Here is a 12362-nt window from a genome sequence, read left to right as displayed (position 1 = left end):
AAATTTAATTTATCCACTTTCATTTGACCTTTAAACCCAACCTGAAAAAAGTGTTCAGCAACATAAATTTGATCTCTAAGGGCCTGCTGCTGATCTCATTTTTTGCTGTTTTTCCATTAGACATTTATGGGACTTGCTAGCGTTACAGGGGACTAGTAAAATGTCGAAGTAATCTTGCAGTTCCTGTGTATGAATTCAGCTTTTCCCTGTGAGATGATAACTTTTTTTTCAGCCAAGGCTTTTTCAGATACTGAAGTACAGGCCTAATACCATAGGTGTGATGTTATTTTTTTTTCCTTTGGTAACATTAACCAGATCTAGCAGTTCAAGTGTTGAAACAAAAGAATTCTCTTTTGAGCCAATAAGGTGGCTTGGTGCACATCTGCACTAATTGAAATCACAGCATGGCTTTTCAGGATTGGAACTGTATCCAAAGCATACACAGGATTTGAAGATCTCAGTTGTGTGTATGCCTTCTCTTAAGTGCTGAGGAAACCAGCTGCTTCCGTTTATGTAGTGTGCTGACACATGTGCCTCAATGACATAATATAGAACATTGAAACTTAAAGGTTTGCCAACTGATTTTAAAAAAAGAAGGGTAGATAAATGATCAGAATAGGAAAAAGTAAATGGTAATAAAAGCAAATATTCCTTAGGTTTAAGCGACATTTTCTAAAATCTATGTTACAGGACTGAAATTAAAGGATAAATATATTAGAAAGAAAGTTATGATATGTTGTCCTACCTTCCACTGACATGGTTGTTGATTCTCTCCATCCTAAACTTTCCTCTACCCTTGCTTCTTTTGCTCCTCACTCCAGTTGCAATGGTCCCTGCTCCATGGCCCTCTCAACATCCGCTACTTCTATTCCCATTCCTGCTCTGCAGAGTGCCTTTAGTGGAAAAACATTGACCAGACCGACTTCCACCACTACAAATCTGTTCTCCCCTCTTTCAGGAATGCCATCTTCAGCTATGTCTGCACAGCAGCATTATTTCAGAATAACTAACATTATTTTGAAATAAAGTGCACGTCTACACAGCAAGTCATTAGTTCAAAATAACGCTGAGCTGGAGGACTTCTTACTCTGTCTCCTGAAACCCTCATTTTACGAGCAGTAAGGAAAGTCAAAGGAAGAGTGTTCTTCCCCTCTCTCACCTGCAACTTGCTTCCTCCTTCTCCCCTTTGCAAATGTTGACGTTTCTCATCTGCTCTCCTCTGCTAGCCTCTCCATTGACAGATATGACCCCATCCTAACTCCTGAACTCCCTCATGCCCACTCTCATCCCCTCCTTCACTTTTCTCCTTAACCTTTCATACTCCTCTGGCTCTTTCCTCTCACAATATACAGGCAGTCCCCGGGTTACGTACAGGATAGGGACTGTAAGTTTGTTCTTAAGTTGAATTTGTATGTAAGTCGGAACTGGTACATATTGTAGGGGAAACTCTAGCCAAACATTTCTCCAGAGCTCAGTTTTATTCTCCCACACCTCACTTCCCTCAGTCCTTTATTCTCAAGCTGAGGTGTCTGCTGAGAAAAGCCGCTCTGCATCTCCCTGGTCTGCTGGGGGGAAGCAGCTAGTGTGGGGTTGCCTCCCCCCGTTTGTAAGTAGGGATCCGATGTAAGTCGGATCCATGTAACCTGGGGACTGCCTGTAAATATGCTCTAGTTTCTCCCAAATAACCACGCTGACATCCCAGTTATATCTTCCTTTCATCTCCAAGATCATAGATTGCATTGTCTATATTCTTTTCTTCCACTTCCTTCCCAGCCTCCTTCAACTGGGCTTCCACCACTGGCACTCCACTCAAACTACAGTCACTGAAGTTTCTAAAAACCTCTTCTTAGTCAAAGCCCAGAACCAGTACTCTATCCTTCCACTCCTCCGCATGCCAATCACCTTGACACACTATACAATACTCTTCTTGAACTCTTGTGACTCTGCACTCTCTTACCTCTCTAATTGGTCCTTCAGCACTCCTGATCCCTCTCCAACTTTCTGCAGAGATTCTACAAAGCCCTATCCATGGACCTCTTCTCCCGCTACCTACCTAAATCCTGGGCAAGCTCATCCAAAACTACAAATTCCACTACCATTTTTATGCAGTCTACAGTAGACTTGTCCATGCTAAAATTGTGGCCTGTCATTGACACTTCCTCCTGGATGTGTAGCCATCTGCTCCAGCTCAACATGGCTAACCATAGCTCTTCATCTTCCCTCCAAACCCCTCTCTAATGTCTTCTTTCCCAATCACTGTGGACAACACCACCATCCTGCCTTTCACTTAACCTGAGTATCATCTTTGACTCACTTCTCTCTGGCCTCACATTCAGGCTGTATCTAAATCTTGCAGATTCTTCCAGTATATTTAAAATACAGCCTTTCCTATCCATCAATATAGCTAAAAACTCTCATCCATCAGCTTATGTCTCAGTTACTATACCATCCTTCTCTGGGCTTCACAAATGATAACCTGTCCCACTCCTGCCCATTATTATCTGCAAAGATAATTTTCCTCCTCTGTTGCTTTGAGTCTGTCTCCCCTCTCTTTGCATCCGCAACTGACTCCCCCTTTTCTTATCATGTGAAACACTAACTAGTTGTCTTCACCTTCAAGGCACTTCATGACATCTCCTCACCCTACTTATCTCTCATTCCCAATTGAGTTGTCATAGCTAGTCTCCAACCAGCTCATCACGCCAACCTCCACTGCCTACTTGTAACATTTCCAAATAAGCACATTCTGGTTTTCTTCCATGCTGCCCCTTCAGGTTTGGAGGGAGCTCCCTATAAATCAATTTATTATCCTCCTCCAAACTCTCCTTTTCCACAATGCCCATAAATCAATTTGACCTCTCTTAAGGCCCTATGTACACCAGTATACTATCATACTGACCAACTGGATCTCATTGTTTCTTTGTGCTCCCCTTATCCGTATCCCTCTGTTGTCTCCTGTCTTATGCTTAGACTGTGAGATACATAAGACACCTAGGGTGAGGGCTCTATAGCACCTGGAGTTTTCTAAGAGTAACAGCTTTAGTAGGAGAAAAAAAAAGTATACATTAGCATATGTACCTTGGTCATATTCCAATTTGGCCAAATATTTCCTGGCTTTCTAATTTCACCCTGTATGCTCACCTGCATATTGCATTCCATACTTCCTGTCCTAAACTATCATATAATGCTCCTGTTTGCTATTAAACAACTACTGCATTCTACTCTAGAGGAAAATGAATTGATACTTACATAATATATTAGTTCATAAAATATGGAGAGTGCTTTGAGATCTTTTAGGATAAAGTTATCAGAGATATAGTTATACCACTGACAAATAATGCAAACTGTACAAAATTACAGCTTTTCTATTACAAACAGAAGTACAGATTAGGGTGCTTCTATTTGTAATAAGGTAAGTCGGCTATTTTGGTTTACAGTTTGCAGAGGTTTGTGAAGAATGAAAACTACTTAAAATAAAAAGCCAAAATATAGTTTTAGAAAGACCACCTTGACTTCTCCCACATAGATTGAAGTTTGTATCTAGACATTAGAAAAAAAGTGAAATTTTCATTAAGACTTTAAAACAAAACTGAATTGACAATACTGACAAATGAACCTCCCTATACTCGTTTCCCTCAATTCTTAACCTCCTCTACAATTTTTTTTCAACCGTAGATGGCAAAAACACTAGCATGTCCTACATATCACTGTCAATCACGCTGTAAAGCTCTCACACTCTAGCAGCTCTCACAGGAATGAGGAAACTGGATCCTCAAGCAACACTCCGTCCAAAAGCCTCAAAAGGATTTTAAAAACCCAAACCAATGTATAAACACAAGGGAATGCAAATCCCTTTTATTCCTCTGTATGAGACAGCAACAGAAGAAGTGCTTGATTGGTCAAGTCTTGCCAACTCCCACAAAAGCGGTAAGAATACTGTAAATCTGGGTTATTGCTATTTAAATTTCCAGATTTGGAGCCAGACAGGCAACCAGGGTAACCCAGTAACTGTTTATATTATTACCTTATTGCAAAGAAAAGTCATGCCGACTGACATCTTGATGAATCCAACTTAAAAAGCCAGACCATACTGAAATGTAGAGCAACAGTCTGCTACAATCTATCCAATAAATCTTTTATTTTTTTATGAGAGAAAAAAAGAGACCAGTCATAAGAAGCGTGCAAAGAAAAAATTTAAAATGTGTGTCTACCACAGGAAAACTATAAAATGCTTAAATTTAATTATACGGGAAGATGCTGCACAGTATGCATAATTGCATACAGACTAACATGAGAGTAATTGAGAGTAAGCAGTAATTAAATGTAACCAGTCTGTCAGGTGTTGTCAACAGCAAAAAGGGCCAAATTCAAATACCTACGTGTGGTCACTCTTGTAAGTAACACCACCAGTGGTAGTCCCCACCCAGTATTTCCGGGACCACTAAATATCTTCCCTGGGCATCCTTAATAAGCAACACTTCCTCACTCTTATGTATTAAGTCTATGCATGGCAAACAAGGCAAACTTAGAGAAAAAGGAATGTAGCACCAAGTTGGAAAACTACCACAGCAGGGTATCTAAATTAATATGTAAAACCTTCCTCACGATAACTCTGGTAGTAGTCCTTTAACTTCCCTACTTGCCAGTGTTAACATTCAATACATACATGTCTCTTTATAAAGTCACTTCCTTCTGCTCCATCCAGTAACCTTTCACACATGGTTTGGAGTCAGGAGTGGCACAGTCCTAGAGTCCTAAGATACACTTGGACAGGCATAGCTCAGTCCTTTGGGAAACACCACCTGGTCCTGTCTTAAGGCTCCACCACCTAACCCAGTGATTTTGGCTTCATTTAATGTCTGGGTAAAAGGGGCTTCACTGAAATTCATTCAGCTGTGCTGCTGTTAGAAAGTGTCAGAATAAAGCCCTCTCTGTGTTGCATCCTGTTGAAGAGCTGCTTCCGTGTCATCTCTCTCAAGTGCTGCCTCTGCATCATGTCCTGTCACAATGTTCTCTGCAACAACTCTTGCAGTAAAGCCCTCAGTCTGCATTATCTGTCAACGTTAAGTCCTTTCAACAGTGCAGAGTACTCACAGGATGGGAACTAGTAACATATAGGACCCTTGAGCAGGCCCACTGCCAATGAGGATACATACCTTGCAACTAAGTGGGAACCCTTTCCCCTCCTCAGTTTAATTCCACTACTCAACTGACAGTGCGTCTATACAGTACCCTAAACTTGAAATAAGATACGCAATTTGTGCCATGCAAATTGTGTGTCTTATTTCAACTGAATTCCAAAATAGGCTATTTTGAAATTTGGTGAGTCTACACAGCACCAAATTTTGAAATAATACACTATTTTGATATGTCCCTTAACCCTCATGCAACGAGGGTTACCAGGATGCCGAAATAGCATGCCCGTTATTTAAAAAAATATCTTGAAATAACAGGCTGCTTGTTAAGACAGTATTCCAAATAGCCATACAGTGTAGACGTACTTTGAGTGTGTCCCTGATTATGGAAGCTTCCAAAGAGTCACTGGAGGAATACTGGGTTAAAGGTCTATTCAGGGGAAGGCCTCTCTGTAGCTGTACTTCCTCTGTTTACCACTAGATAGTAACAGAGAATTCCTTGCCCTCTGAAACTGCAGTCTATCTGGAACTATAGGGGTACGTCTAGACTACATGCCTCCGTCGACGGAGGCATGTAGATTAGCCAGATCGGCAGAGGGAAATGAAGCCGCGATTAAAATAATTGCGGCTGCATTTAAATTTAAATGGCTGCCCCGCTCTGCCGATCAGCTGTTTGTCGGCAGATCGGGGCAGTCTGGACGCGCCGCGCCGACAAAGAAGCCTTTCTTGATCGGCACAGGTATGCCTAGTGAAACCAGGTTTACCTGTGCCGACCAAGAAAGGCTTCTCTGTCGGCGCGGCGCGTCTAGACTGCCCCGATCTGCCGACAAACAGCTGATCGGCAGAGCGGGGCAGCCATTTAAATTTAAATGAAGCCACGATTATTTTAATCGCAGCTTCATTTCCCTCTGCTGATCTGGCTAATCTACATGCCTCCGTCGACGGAGGCATGTAGTCTAGACGTACCCTAGGTTAACAACTTATAAAGCAGCTCCCATGGCCTTCTTCCCCATTTATGCCCAGAAATGAGCAGGGAACATCTTACCTTCTCCAGGCCATGTGTAACTTCAGGCTGAAAGGCTTATATAAGATCTGCCTACACTGCAAATAAAACTTTGCTAGGAGACACGTATTGTAGATGGGACCAAGTAATGTTTTATGCGCATGGAGAAATCCAGGGCTTACCTTAGGAGACGGGGGAAAATACAGCTATATTCCATCTACAAAACGATGGTTTACAAGTGTCAGAGAACCAACCACATTTTACCAGTGCTGGGGGACAAATGGGTTATAAAGAGTCCCCCAGCACAAATGCATTAATAGTGTACACAAGTTTTAAAAGTTTGTAAGACCCTTTAAAATACTTTAGGCATGAGCCAGACTGATGATTTAAAATGGTAAAACTAAAAACAGCCATTGGTTTTACAGTGCAGATTAATGCTTATAAACACTGAGTAGTTCCACTAGACTTTCCATATATCAGTTACAGGCTCCTCTATGAAGCTCTAAGTTACTGTGGGAAAATGGTAATTGAATAGTCTATATAAATGTAACTTGTATTGTTAATTATAGATCACAATCATAGAGTACCAATATTTTTTTCTTTGCTGCTGAGTAGGAAATACAGATAAAAGGGGAAAATCAATGTGTGTTTATCTCCCCAGTTTAATAAAAATCAAAACATAGTTGTATGAACATACACGCACATACACATGCATGGGCACACACTGCATTAAAATATATACCAATATCCAAGCATGGATATAATCCTTTTGGTATTCGTTACTTGAAAAAAATACAATCATCATCTTTTGAAATAAAGTGTACTTTATTCCTTCTTAATGTAGCTGCTGATGTATGGTACCATAACCGAACAATAGGTCCCCGTTCAGTGGTGAGAACATATACATGGTATTTGATTTTTTATTAAAATAACATATGAAAAATGTATTACAGATTGAACTTCCTTTTGGAAACTTTAGTGGTCCTGTGAGACAACACAGTCTATAATTTTTCTTACTAGGATAAATCTGTATAGTTTGGAAAAGTCTTAAAAGAAACCTAAAATGTGCATTAAAAAGCATATGTTTTATGTACTTTTAGTTTTTCCTGTGAGCCCTAAAATGACAACTTTTATGTTTTAATATCTAATTCAATTCAGTTTGTCTTTCCACTCTTTGTCTCATACAACAAACTAGAAAAAGTTGAAAAGTTAAAGAGGAGGACATTTATCTTATTAAAAAGAAATCTTTTAATGATGTTATGAAACCACTCAAAGCAATACTTTAGATTTGCTCCTGCTGTTGGCTTGAAGCTATGGTGTTAAAAAATGCCCCGGTTAAAGTTACAGACTGTTCTAAAAAATTGTGAGGAATTTATCTAGGATTTAAAACAGACACATGCTTTTAAAGTCGAGAACCTTCAAATGCTACAGCTAATCCACACAATAATTCAACAGCCAAACCAAGCTCCAATTCCTAACAGATACCATATGCAACCTGTAATAAAAACTGCATCAAGATATTTCAGGCAATGGGATAATTTCATTTTCCACTTAAGAGTCCTGTTTACTTTTAATTAACAAACTATTATAAGGTGCAGGAAGACTATTCCACCATTTTGCACACAATGCTTATACTGAAATAGATCATGAAGCTATTACAGTGTTCAAGAGACAGAGTCTTACTTCAGCAAGATGCATTGTGATAAAATCAGATAATGGTTTTCTAAATGAACTTGACAAGCATGCATCCCAAAGGAAGTTTTTGTGTATGTCATTTCTTTCTATTTACTTACCAGTAGTTACCAACAGAGTACAGGACTGGTTAAAATGACAAAGAGGTCCTTTATAACTAAAACTCAGAATCTTTACTTTTGAGATAGGGTAGGGAGGGATTTTTTTTTAAAAGATAAGAACTACTCAAAAATTAAGTTGTTAGAAATTAAGTGGAGCATTGTGATTTAACTTAAATATAAATATTGCCTTAAGTTCCTTCCAGGATGTTTAATTTTGCAGAAACAAATACTACACATATTTGCATTATTGTGCTATACTTTGATTTGTAGATTAAAGCTCTGTACATACTTTAAAGAAGCTCTGCAAAAGAAGTAAGAATTATACCCATTTTGCAGATTAGAAACCTTAGTAGAGAGGTTTTAAACATCTTGCAGTCAGGAACAAAGTCCATCTTTCTTGTCTTGTCTATAGGTACTTACATCATAGTACTGTAGCATTTTACAGATAGGGAACTGAGGCACAAGAAATCCAAATGACTTGTTCAAGATCACAATGATGTTTGTAACAGAGCAGGAAACTGAAAGCTGATCTCCCAGAGAAAAGGCTAGTGTTTTTACCACTGGACCATCTTCAACCAGCCTCCCACTGACTCACATAACAAAATGCCCTACTGAAGGTAAATGTTGAAAGAAAACCTATTAATATTTGAAGTTAAACAAGATTTCTTAAAATACACTGTTCCCAAATTTCTTTATTTAAAAATTAATTTAAATAACTTATGTATTTGGATGAAGGATATTTCTACATCTGGGGATGAAAGAACAGAGGTACTGTTAAATATGGGCTTGACCCTGTAAGTTCTATGAATGTGGCCTTGTCTACACTTGGAGTTTCGATTGAACTTAACCGCAGTAGGTTGATATACTAATCAATGAGTCACACCACCAACCCCATTTCAACAACATTAAGGGTTGTGTTTATTCACATGCTAAGTGTTTTGCTGCATCAGGACCAGTGGTTTGTAAACCTTGCAGAATCCACTTCTATATTTTTTTAAAGATTTAGAAGTAATATATTTTTTCTACTTCAAGCAGAATCCTAAAAGAACAGCTATTTGTTTCTAAAAAATTAGTCACTCCACTTGGCTATACAAATGTATATTGCATCACATCTTAAAACTGTAAGGCAATAAGAAGAGGTAAATGTCAAAGGGAAGTGGCATCTGCTGTTTTGCTACACTACTGCAGTCCAGTAGTTTATAGCAAAAGAAATACTAGGCCCATATTCTTATACCCCTTACTCCTGCTTTAGCTTACTACACACCAGTGGTCACAATGATTTCTATTCAGCACGAGTTTGAGTTTCAAAATCTGCTGCATGTGTTCATGTGGTACACTATTATTAACTTGGATTAAAAACCACTAATGCTACAGAGAATATCTAAGCGATATCTAGTTATTTTACACAGAAAGTCTCTGTCAGAAAATTTTAAAAAGATCTCTATAGTATTTTATCACATAAGGTCTTCACAAATCCTGCTTCTTGTATTTCTTCATCCTCACTCCTTAAAATGAGCATATATCAAGTCATATTCTTACTGCCCAAACTTTATAATATTATGCTGCTTATTGGAACTAGTACCTAGTCTGTTCTAGCCTACATCAATAAATATAGATCTATCTTTTCTCTGACAATGTAGCCAGACAAAAAGAAAACATTTAAGTGGTATACAACCGAAGTTGAACCGGTTTCTGGGGTATTATTTTCTATGAAGACTGTCTGACATTCACATACAGCAAGCATGAAAAGTATTTTCTCCCTTTAATTGACGAGGCAGTTCTTAAATAGAACATCCAAAGATGTTTCAGACTTTTTATACAAAAGAAAATTGCATTTCAACATGAAATTTTCAATTAAGCAACAATGATTCTACTTACAAAATGTAAACAAGTCAATTAGTATCCATGATACCCAGAACTTAAGTCTTTTTAACAAGTCATTTTTAAGGCAACAATATGTGGAATAATAGTATATATATCTTCCAGCAAAGTTTCTAAACTTCAGGTGGAGTACAGGTACAGCTGTAAAAAAATAAAAAAGATATCTCTGGGTGATATGTCTCAGAAGGTAGCTGTATTATTCTCTCTCTCCAAAAACAATGAGGAATCCTGTGACACCTTAGGGTGAGTCTACGCAGCAGTCTAAACTCGAAATAAGAAACACAAATTGTGCTATGCAAATTGAGTATCTTATTTTGAAACTATTTCAAAATAGCTTATTTTGAAAGTTGACGCGTCTACACAGTGCCAAATTTCAAAATAATACACTATTTTGAAAAATATTTCAAAATATCGGGTAGCTTGTGTAGACACAGTGTAGCTATTTCGGGATATAAATAGCTGTGCAGCATAAACATACCCCTAGAGACAAAGATTACGTCTAGACTGCAGGCTTCTTTCAGAAGAAGCTTTTCCGGAAGAGATCTTCCGGAAAAACTTTCAAAAGAGAGCGTCTACACAGCAAAAGCGCAATGAAAAAGTGATGTGCTTTTGTGAAAGATAGCATCTACATTGATTGGATGCTAAGTCACATTTTAGTTGTGATTACTGTGGACGGTGTGGCCACCAGGGCTCCTGTGCTTTTTCCTACTGGCCTCTTCTTTTGAAAAAACAAACACTCTTCCGCGTCCACACACCTTTTTTGGAAAAAGGCTTCTTCCTCACAGAACGAGACTTACCGTCATCAGAAAAACCCCTACGGTTAATAGCAGTGTGGACGTAAGTATAGTTTTTCTGGAAAAACAGTCATTATTCCAGGAAAACTCTGGTGTAGACATACCCTAAGAGATTTACTAGAGCATACATTTTGTGGGTAAAACCCACTTCATCAGATGAACTGGAGTAGAAGTGACAGAAGCAGGAGTATCCATAAAAAAGTTGCTTGTGTTAACGAAGCTAATCAAGTCAGGGTGGAAGTGGGTCATTCACAGCATTTGGTGTGGAGATGTGAATATCCAGAGGGGAAATTGCCTTTGTAATGCGTTAACCACCTGAGATCCTTATTTAGCTGGGGGCCGTAGGTGATAACCAGTTGTGTTCTGTTATTTACCTCACTGAACCTCTCCTGAAGCAGGTGACTTATGGGTGCTCATCTGGCTCTATCAATCTGTTTCTTCACTTCCTCAGATGAGCATTTTAGTTAAGAATGCTTGATAAAAATCCTGTAGGTATTTGTCTGAGGCACTGAAGCGGATACAGTTGTATCTTAGGGCTTGCTTATAAACAATGGTTCATGTGATGAATATGTCGTCAATGTAGTGTAAGAGGAGGAGCGGTGGGTGGTAGGGGATGGGATCTGAAGAAATGCTGTTCTAGGTCATAAGTCATCTTATGGAAAACGTCGATTGGAATAATGCAGGAACCAAATGTAATGATCTACTCGAGAGGTACACCTCATTCAGTAGTTGGGTTTGTAAAATTTTCTCTTGAATTTGGGTTGTCTCAAACAGAAAAATAATTTTGGTAAATAAAGGTGACCTCACAGTCTTGTAACTGTTAAACCCATATTTATACAAATTGCAGGTTTTAATTCCTCTTTTTGACTGTTTCTTAGGGTTAAGCAATATAATATATTGGCCACGTAAGTAGACTCTTGCCAATTCTGAAGACTTTTCAAAGATTAATCCAATTAGCTTAAATAATGAAGGAATGTCTTTTCCAAGCAGTTGATCTGGGTCAATAGTTTCATCATGTAAACACACAGCCTCTCTGGTGTAGATCCTGGATGATTCATTGTTCGGAAATACAGGGTGAATGAATGCTCAATGTGGGTAACAGGGAACATAGCCACAAAATACAATTATGAATGAAAATGCTGTACATTTACATAATGTCAAAATATGAATGGAAGTACATAAGACCCTTTTTAGTGTGAGAATTTAATTTAATTCTCACTCTTGTGCAGTGGCACAAGTAAGTGCACCTTAAACTACTGTTGACAGATTGGTCTTGTTCTGTAACTTTCTGCAGTTCTTTGAAAATACTACAGTACATTCTGTTTTATCAAATGCATGGCAGTGATTTCGATAGTGAAAATCATCAGACAATACAACACTAGATAGTATAAAAATCCCACATACTCAACATTTCTATAATTAAAATGAATCAGTCCCTACACAAAATAGCACAGGAAAAATCCAAGAAAATGCACACTTGTCAGAAATAAATCAGATTAAATAAATGGGATTTATCTAATCCTGCATCTTTATTCAGTCACTTCAGTTTATGGCCTACCTATTTCCTATTCTAACCTGGAAATTGCAAAGAGCTTTGCTGAGCTAAGGACAACCCCACTGACAAATTTCAAATTCCTGTTTCAAGTCATGCATATGTTAGAGTGAATTATTAATAAACAAGTCTCTTTTGTTGACAATGTTAGGCAACTAAATATATTGCTCTGCTATTTACCATTTAGAAGAATAATTAGTTTAA

General features: G+C 38.3%; 1 protein-coding gene across 4 annotated transcripts in view; it reads right to left on the bottom strand.

Annotated features, from left to right (window-relative positions):
- ADK (adenosine kinase) overlaps nt 1-12362 on the bottom strand; it is a 417444-nt gene that overhangs the window by 132469 nt on the left and 272613 nt on the right. The gene's annotated exons all lie outside the window — the stretch shown is intronic.

The sequence above is a fragment of the Pelodiscus sinensis genome, chromosome 8 (assembly GCF_052426305.1).
Source record: "Pelodiscus sinensis isolate ZL-2025 chromosome 8, ASM5242630v1, whole genome shotgun sequence".
NCBI lineage: Eukaryota > Metazoa > Chordata > Testudines > Trionychidae > Pelodiscus > Pelodiscus sinensis.
Note: the sequence above shows the minus strand (reverse complement) of the source record. Positions and strands in the feature narration are given on the sequence as shown.